This window comes from Sapajus apella, unplaced genomic scaffold (genome assembly GCF_009761245.1).
Source record: "Sapajus apella isolate SASKATOON/1434 unplaced genomic scaffold, GSC_monkey_1.0 scaffold60, whole genome shotgun sequence".
NCBI classification, from domain to species: Eukaryota; Metazoa; Chordata; class Mammalia; order Primates; family Cebidae; genus Sapajus; species Sapajus apella.
In genome coordinates, this window is record NW_022437000.1 from 7,108,361 (window position 1) to 7,117,754 (window position 9,394).

At 39.8% G+C, this 9,394-nt stretch overlaps 1 non-coding gene across 1 annotated transcript; it reads left to right on the top strand.

The window, feature by feature from the left end:
• Positions 1 to 591: 591 nt before the first annotated feature.
• Positions 592 to 724, top strand: LOC116528927. Its single transcript, XR_004259286.1, has one exon. It is a non-coding gene; the product is annotated as a small nucleolar RNA SNORA64/SNORA10 family (small nucleolar RNA).
• Positions 725 to 9,394: the final 8,670 nt, after the last annotated feature.

A 9,394-nucleotide genomic window follows, 5' to 3' on the forward strand; every position in this document is an offset into this window, starting at 1 on the left:
GCACTGGGAATAAACAAAGTAGGCTTCATCAGAAGAGCCATCTGCAGCACAGCTGCAGGTGCAAAATGCGCATGCGTGACTCCCACGCCGCCCTCCCGCAATCTTGGCAGGTGAGCGTGGCCAGCCCTGGTCTGTTTTCACGCTGCAGATAAAGACATACCTGAGACTGGGAGTAAAAAGAGGTTTAATTGGATTTACAGTTCCACATGGCTGTGGAGGCCTCAGAATCATGGCAGGAAGCAAAAAGCAATTCTTACAAGGCAGCGGCAAGGGAAAATGAGGACGATGCAAAAGCAGAAGCCCCAGATAAACCCATCAGATCTCATGAGACTTATTCACTACCACGAGAATAGTATGGGGGAATCCACCCACGTGATTTGAATTATCTCCTACTGGGTCCCTCCCACAACACGTGGGAATTATGGGAGTACAGTTCAAGATGAAATTCGGGTGGGAACACAGCCAAACCACATCAGCCATTGTTGAGGCAGAGAGCACACAGAGGCTGCCCTGACCTGTGCTCTGATTTTGTGGGTGGTTTTGCATCACAATGACATCCTGTTTTGTTTTATGCAAAAGAACACAGACAGGAGCCTCTCGGCTCCGCTTAATCACACGGGTCCAGTGTGTGCTTGGCGTGTTTTCAGGGAGGCAGAGAAAGGCTCTCCTAATGCACGACAGACCTGCCCAGAATGGCCTCTCTGTTCCTAGGAGTGTGACAATTTTTGGGTTAGGGGTCTTGCCCCAAGCACACCACTGATCTTCCTGGGGTTCTTTCGTTGTCCAGCCAAGGCCACGTTTGATGCCATCTCTAAGACTTGCAGCTACCTGACCCCCGATCTGTGGAAGGAGACTGTATTCACCAAGTCTCCCTATCAGGAATTCACGGACCACCTCGTCAAGACCCACACCAGAGTCTCTGTGCAGAGGACCCAAGCTCCAGCTGTGGCTACAACATAGGGTTTTTATACAAGAAAAATAAAGTGAATTAACATTGCAAAAAAAAAAAAAAAAAAAAAGAACACAGACAGGAAAGGGGCTTCTTAATACACAGGTTTGTCGTTCAATTGCTTGTTAAAATGTAATAGGTCAAATCACCTTTTCCAGGACTACAATGAGATTCAAATGAAAATCAAATAAATCCAGCTCTATTGAGGTCAATTTTATACTTGGTTACTGGGAGTAATGAAAAGATGACAGAGATATTGATTCTGCCTTCAAGAAGCTTACAGTTTAGTGGCAGAGGTAAGACCTAAATACATAAAAATCTTAATGAAAATAACACTAAATGCTTAGTGACATTTTAAAAGTATGTTTAGATAGTCCCTGATTTAGGAACATCTAACAGATTTCCTTTGTGCATAAACTCTTCATCTTACTGTAGAAACAATTATCTGCCTCAGGAACTAGGAGAGCCCAAGGTGCTCCACGGAGGCCCCCCAAACCCCTTGGATAAAATCCTGGGGTTCTGGAAGAAGGTTTTGAAGTTACTTAGGGAAGGAAGTTTCGGCTTCTGTTGGGGACAATGTGTTTCTGGTATCCCCATTTGAAACTCAGAGAACATGTTCATATAGAAACAACATAAAAATAGGTAGCCAGGTCAATAATAGCTGACAGTGTTACGTTGCGATTAAATCGTAATTTTTGCTAAATAGATATTTGCAAGAGCTGAACAACAGTTTTGATAGCAATTTTATTTAAAAATGTGTTCAAAGTACCATATACCTGGCTTCTTTACATATACACTTTTGAGAAGCCAGTCAATGTGTGAGCCATGGCTGACCACAGGGAGATGTCATAGGGAGTCCTTGATTAGTTGCCAAATTAATAGCACTGATGTAAGTTGTTGTTATGGCTCAGGGGCAAAAATATCTCTCTTACACCTAGGATGGTCAGGAAGAACCAGGCTCTGAGATCTGAGGGCTGAAGGATTTCAAGGTACTAGACCTCTCTGCTCCTTGATGGCTAGAACAGGTAGAGTGCTTCTAGCCATCCAGACTCATGAGGAAAAAAGGATTTGCAAAAATTGTAGCAAGTCAAAGAGAGGGGTTTGCCTTTCAGGCAGGGTCCTTTTCATTCCACTTGAATTTTTCCTTTAAAAATGCATCCAAAGAAGAGCAAAATTCAAACGGCAATGATTAAGGACCAATGTCTAATTTAGGAGGTGCAGGAACCAGAAACAAAATTTTGTATTGAAAATTAATATAGGTTTCCCATAAGCCAGTTGATACATGTATTTCCTAACACTGATTATATTAACTAGAATAATTATTAGCTTAAATTCTTTGGGCCAGATCCTCTTTGGTTTGTAAATTACCAACTGGTTATGAATCATAGATTCAGGGACTGCGTCACTTCTTTTCAGCATCTTTCCTGGATGCCTAGGGGTCTAAGAGTTAACAGGGGACCCTACTGCCTGCCCACCATGGAATGATCCTTGTCCAGGGCAGAACAGACACCCTCAGTTTCTAATCTAGGGGTGCTTTCGTCCCCAGAAGCCCTGAATCCTCTGTAAGGAAAGGCAGGTTTACTCATCTCATCTATTAAGAAGACAAGAGAGCACTTTCCGGAAGATCCCAGCAGCCTCGCACTTCACTCTCACATCACAGTGCTCTGTTGGAAGGATTTTCTCTGAAAACGTGCTTCTTATCTTGTTTTACTTTGAAACCTTTTCAAAGGAGAGCTCTGGACCAGGCAGGTGGTATAGATGTGAGATGAGTCCTGTTTCACGGCTTGGAGTTCTGAGTTGTGAGGAGAGTGCGGGCTTGGTGAGGTTGTGGCATGAGCTGGATTCCAAGCTAATGACTTTGCGACTTTGCGGGTACAGTCTGTTCTTTAAGAAAAATGACAGCCTGGTCAGTGTTACCACTTTGAGTCTCTCCTGGATGTTTTTTTTTTTTTTTTTAAAGACGGGGTTTCACCGTGTTGATCAGGCTGGTCTTGAACTCCTGACCTCAGGTGATCCACCCGCCTTGGCGTCCAAACTGCTTGGATTATAGGCGTGAGCCACCATGCCTGGCCTCCCCTGGATTTTTAAGGTGTAATTCCTTATCAGCAGCTTTGGGGCAACTTTTGTTTCTTCAACCAGGGCAGGCTCTGAAATTTGTGACTGTGGTTTAATTTTAAAACTTTGTTTCTGGTGGCTCACACCTGTAATCCCAGCACCTTGGGAGGCTGAGGTGGGTGGATCATCTGAGGTCAGGAGTTCGAAACCAACCTGACCAACATGGAGAAACCCGTCTCTACTAAAAATACAAAATTAGCCAGGGCATGGTGGCACATGCCTGTAATCCTAGTTAACTCAGGAGGCTGAGGCAGGAGAATTGTTTGAACCCGGGAGGTGGAGGTTTTGGTGAGCTGAGATCACACCATTGTACTCCAGCCAGGGCAAGAGGAGCGAAACTCCTTCTCAAAAAAAAAAAAAAAAAATTCTTTATCTCAAAAGCTGTATCTACGGTGTCCACCCATATAGTTTTGTGAATAGCTATTTTATTACTGTGTGTCAGTATCAGTAAATAGGGTGTTATCATAGGAATGGTAGCTCTCACATGTTTTGCTAAAAGTTAATGTCTATTGGAAGTAAATCTGGAAAGGAATATTTTACAGGATAAAATCCTAACATATTTTCAGCATTGACCTATTTAGCTATATTGTATAGCATAGCTAAGGGACAGTGAGAAAAAGAAGGTTGATTGGCTATCTGTGATATATAGCCATTGCAGGTTATATCACAAATAAATTATCTCTACTCTGCTACATCTTGGAAATGCAGTTTCTTTAGTAAATATGGAATGCTACTTCAAGGTCGAATCTATTCGTTTAAAAAAAAAAGCAATAATCAGGACTCTTTTTCAGCTCTTACCACAGAAAACTTTTTCTGCAAGAAAAGTATTTCTAGAAGATGGCCAACTATATTCCTATTAGCAGCTAACATTAGAAAAGAAATGCAAATGTGATTGCATCTTGTTACTTGGTAACTGGAATTACACACATTCAGGCAGGGAAAACGAATTTGACGGAAGGATCCATTTTGGCGACTACCCCCCCTCCCCCGCGTGGCCTGCTGCATATACTACTCGTGTCAGATTTAGTCTTATTTTGAGTTGAAGGATCTGCTGAAAGGTGTGTGCAGCTGATTCCCAGTTGGGAAAAGCTCAGAGCACTGAGATAGTGTTTCTTACAGTGTGGTCCGTCTGGTTCTTAGAAAGTTGACAGAGGAAGATGGCTCGGGCCAGGCGGTGGCTCTAATTAGCTCAGCCTTCTCTGGTGTCATAGCTGGGAGTCCTCTAAGACAGATAGATGGGATTGCTTACGCTTTCTTCTCATTAAAAAAAAAAAAAAAATTACAAGGGAACCCTGGGCTCTTCTGGACATGGTGATTAGTAAAGCAACAAAGTTTAATTCTCATTGCAATTTGACAGTATTTTGGGTGTGGCTTAGTGAATTTGTCAACATCTCCGTAAATGGGACTAATTGGAAGCAAGGCAATACTAAATTGGTCCACACAAAACCTCACAGCAACCTTACACCAGGAAGTCTCTTGCTTGAGTAGAATTTTGAAGTGCTGCTTTTTGCTGCTTTTGCAGTATTAAAATGAGGCAAGACAAGCAGGCAGACACATCTCAGAGTTCTGGGTCAGGAGTGCCACCATCGTATAGGCAGCAAAAACCTGCCACAGTAAACATGTGGATTGGACAGGAACTAATCCAGAAAGGAATTAGTAGGCCTGATGTGTTTTTACAAGGTGTTTCAAATTGATTGGTTAATCCTCCTGGCATCTGGAGTGCGGAACTACAGAGAGAAGCCCCACAGAGGCTGCAACTAAACAGGGATTAGAATGCAGCCAGAGTAATTAGTTCACTAAAGCAAAGAAAGCAGAGAAGAAATTTCTTATATTGTACTTGGTTGATAGATTTCAAGTGATGCTTCATTTGGGGGAAAATAAATTTTGAGTATTTTGAACCCAATTAAGGTACAACTTTGAAGATACATTTTGAATAAGATAAGCAGAGTGGCTTCTGCGTCTTTATTTCATGATGTGCTTCACGTGAAAACATTCCCCACTTCTTTATATTTATCTGGCTTCTGACATCGTTTAAGGATGAACTCAAATGATAACTCCTTCATGAAGTCTTTTCTGCTTGTAAAAGTAGTTATGACTTCCCACTAAGCATTTTAGTTCCCATCTTTACAGCAACTCTGTGAACACTTTAAAGATGAAAGGAGCTGAGATTTAGAAAAATAAATTGCTAGTGAATGTCAGAGTTAGAATTCAAACTCGTGGATGCTCTAAGCTCACGCACATGTCTTGTGAAAAACTAGTTTCTTTCTACCCTATAGGTAATTAATCTACCCTTTGCTTTTGTCTTGATCATCATTTAAATATGTTATATTACTCTTGCAATTTGTTAATGTTGCTGTTCTGTGAAAGCAGAAACTAAAGATATTTCTAATGAAAACCTCCCAGTAGCTGGCACAATGTACAAAAGATGACTTCACTATTTTCTTTTAAGAAGTAGAAAGGGATCTTATGTGCTGGGACCAACACTTATTCTTACCAAAACTGATATGGCCCTTGTGTGGTAGGAAATGTTTTTATGCTCGGTCCTGTTTTGAACATTCCCAATATGGTTTTCGTAAGAGCTCCACTCCAGATCTGAGAATAATTCTTGAGAAGGTGCAACACTTTGTATGGAAAGACTAGCACAGGAAAGAGTTTATTAAGTAAATAAATGATTGAATGCAAAGATAATCCTTACGTGGAGAGACTATACTTTCTTACAACAGAGAAAAATGTTTTCTGTCTTTGGCCAGTCAAGTTGCATCTATGAGAGTGCAGTTTCTACCCCTTGAAGAGAAATTTCTGGCTAAATATGCTTTAATAGCAATACTAATCTCCACTGCAGAGAAAATACAACTTTGGGGAACTGGTGGAATGGCAGCGCTCTGCTAAGATTTCTATTATTCTCAAGAATGTGTTGATGATCATCTTCCTTATCTTCAAACAGTTACTATGTTTACCTCCAAGTGAATTTCCTTTCCCCATGGAGATGCTATTTTGGTAGCTATCCTCTTTTCCTGTACAAATGTCAAAATCTGCTTAGTAAGGAAACATCAATGAAGTGCTTCACTTGAAAAGTACGGATGATCTTGAAGAAAGTAGTTAATCATACAGCTAAATGGCATTAGTTCAGACTGATGGACTCATTCATTCATTCATTCATTCATCCATCATTCATCCAATGAACAAGTGTTGAATGACCCCTGTGTGCCAGTTTCTGTACCACTGGTTTCCAGGGAGGTAACGAGGAAGAAGTCAAGGCTGTCCCCTTGAAGAATGCAGGGGCTAGAACTGGAATTACGAACATAAACATTTAATTCTGCTACACATAACACTTGTTAAAAAGTGAGTGTTTATAAAATGCTATAGAAATGCAGAGGAGGAGATCGTTTTTGTGGTTGGCACAGTTAGGGAAAATCTTTCAGAGGTGGCATTGAAGTGGGGACTTTGAAGATGAATGGATGCTCATCATTTGGAAAGAAAAGAGAAAAATAGAATGGTATTCTAGACAAGAGGAAGAAGCAAAAACACACGAGTTAACAAAACAGTAAATAACTACTGGAAGGCAGGTGGGAAGGCAGAGATGATATTTGCTGTTTAACTTAAGGTCTTGTCAGCCATACCTGTTGTAGTTATTTCAGTGTGTATGAACACTGCATATCCCGTTTCTTCTCTTCAGCCTTGAGCAGGAAGCAGTACTTATTTCTAGAATCATGAGGTATGTTATGTAAATACCCATGGCAGCCTTCACCAGAAACCTTATCTTCTTTGATTTAGGTAAACAGGAACCAAATCCTGACACATTATCAAAAACAAAAACAGCTGGCAATGATCACACTCTACAAATCCACAGCATTTTGACATTTAAAAAAGATGAAAAAATAAAAAGTGCTGCCTTAAAAATAGGTACTCTTGACATTGAAGTATGTTACGTTACCTATCTTTTCTTTAGAATCCTATTTGAAATCATATCTGTAGTTTATGTTTGCACTTCAATTTTCACAAACCCTACTGTGAGAGTCCCGTTATTCCATTTGACATTGAACTTTAGAGTTTAAATTGATGGTAAAATCACAAAGTAGGGGGAGAAAATTGCTAGCCAAATGCAGAGAGCTTGGTATAAAGCTGAAGGAGTTTTAACTGTTCAACCTTAAGAGAGCTGTAAAAAACATGATGGCTTTAAGGACAAGTAGCAAATTTAAAAGCAGAAGAATAAAGCCCCCTAACACTTTTTAAAGGCACGCGAGTACACTTGGGAACCATTTGCATCTTATTTTTGTGTTTGCATTTTCTTTTTGAAAATATACTTGGCAAAATGCCTGCAGAATAATACCTAGGAAGAATAATTAAAGCCATTTCTGTCAGCTGTTTCTTAATGTAACTAAGCCATCCATTTCTATTAGACTCAATTCTCTTGCTCTAGGACTTTTGCAAAGGTCAAGGCTCTGCTCAATAGTACTTGTTGTTTAAATAAAGCCACAAGTTTATATCTATATTGTTTCTCCCAGCTCTCAAAAGCCTCAATGATTCTCAACTTCTTATAGCACTGGATCTTCCAATTCATCAGCTAGAATTAAAACTTCACATTTATAAGATGATTACATGTCTTCACCAACAATTGCATGTGCCAATTTGTTTTCCTCTTTTAAATGCCATTTTAGAGAAGCACTGTAAAAATGGCCAAAGAGGCCAGGTGCAGTGGCTCAAGCCTGTAATCCCAGCACTTTGGGAGACCGAGGCTGGCGGATCACCTGAGGTCAGGAGTTCAAGACCAGGCTGGCCATCATGGTGAAACCCTGTTCCTACTAAAAATACAAAAATTAGCCAGGTGTGGTGGTGAGTGCTTGTAATCCCAGCTACGTGGGAGCCTGAGGCAGGAGAATTGCTTGAACCTGGGAGGTGGAGTTTACAGTGAGCCGAGATTGCACCATTGCACTCCAGCCTGTGCAACAAGAGCAAAATTCTGTCCCCCCAAAAAAAAGTGGCCAAAGAAATATGATGGCCTGTGGGAGTAAAAATTTAAGAGGCGTGTTGGTACCGCACTACCCACACACCCCACCCAGTGACTGGAATATGCCATACAAAGACATAGTTGTCATGCATGAAGAATTACGTCGGTCTTCAGTTTGCTTTCTTCAAATAGCGCCTTCACATCAGAAAATGTAATGTTTTATCTTACACTGGTTTTGTTGCTTCTCCTTTAGTCTCTCTTTTTAATTTTCTTGTGAAAACAACTCTACATAACTTCACATCCATTCCTAAGGTATGACCACCATCCACTTCCTAAACCCATGGAATGCAATGTACTTGTAGCTTTCTTTAGTGTTGTGTTTAATAAACGCTTATTAACTCACTAAAGAAAGAAAAAGGAGCCTCTGATCTTTATATGAATTTCCAATCTCTCCAGTGTTTTAATAAAAATAGAGTATTTCTCTCAGTCCATTTGTTTACATTCTATGGTCCCTAATGGCTGATGCCCTCTTGTTTAATTTTAACAAGCAGCAAATACTAGGCACAGCCAGAATATAAATTATTTTATTGTTATTAGTGAACAATACTCACTGTGCTTAATCGAAGCTTATAGTTGTTCTTAGGTAGCTCTAAGTGGACTTTAAGCAAGTATTTATAACCACTTACAATAAACTAGGAAATATTCTTTGAGAAAAAGACTTTCTTTCCCAAAAATATATCTTCATTTGCTCTTTGGGTTTTTACAGAAATATGACCATTTCAGTTCTTATAATGGTACTTTTCAATCAGGTCATACCTTATTTGAAAACAGGTATGTTTTAAAAGGAGGATTTGCCAAACCAGAGAAATCAGTGTCTCCCCTTGGAAATCTCATTTTGGAAAGGTTTGATGTTTAAAAAATATTTATGGTGTCACGATTTAAAAAAGTTGATGCCAAAATATGCATTTAAACAAAGGAGAGTAGAAACTATTAAAAGTCAGACAGTCCTACAAGTAGACATGAACAGTAACATATTGGAAAGACTATTCCAAAACAGACCACCAATGAACTGCTACTGATGCTTCTTTGAAACTCTGTTACTATCCTTTAGAAAAAGAGGAACTCTTACCTCGCAAAGCAGGGGCATGTGGCAGGATGGTTTTCTGTGCGGTCCTCTGCTATTAGCATTTTGTCCACATGATGCTTTCTAAACTATTTATTATTCATCCTAACTCCTTTTATTTTGTCTTTACAGCTGTTTGATTTTATTTTTCTCATCGACATTTTGGTATTATTTTTCCAAATGTATTATCTTTCATTCATCTAAAATTATTTTCGTTTTCTTAGATTGGTTTGATAAGACACTTCATACTGAAGATAAA